Below are 238 nucleotides of genomic sequence, written 5' to 3' on the forward strand. Positions count from 1 at the left end.
AATGAGACTTCAGAGGAGAGATGAGTCTCACCTGGAGAAGAGATGCTTTATAACAGTAGCTTAGTAATTACCTTCAGTTCCTTATTACTAGAAGTGTAATCAGATAATGTTTATCGCCCCAGACGGGGGAGGGGCCCGATGAGTAAGATATTCTCAGTCATAACATTCTCAGGTGACCATAAAGAAAGGAGGAGCCGGCATGACTAAGGGGGGCAGTGGGGCGGAGTAGGTAGAGTAT

This window comes from Rana temporaria, chromosome 2 (assembly GCF_905171775.1).
Source record: "Rana temporaria chromosome 2, aRanTem1.1, whole genome shotgun sequence".
In the NCBI taxonomy this organism is placed as follows: Eukaryota; Metazoa; Chordata; class Amphibia; order Anura; family Ranidae; genus Rana; species Rana temporaria.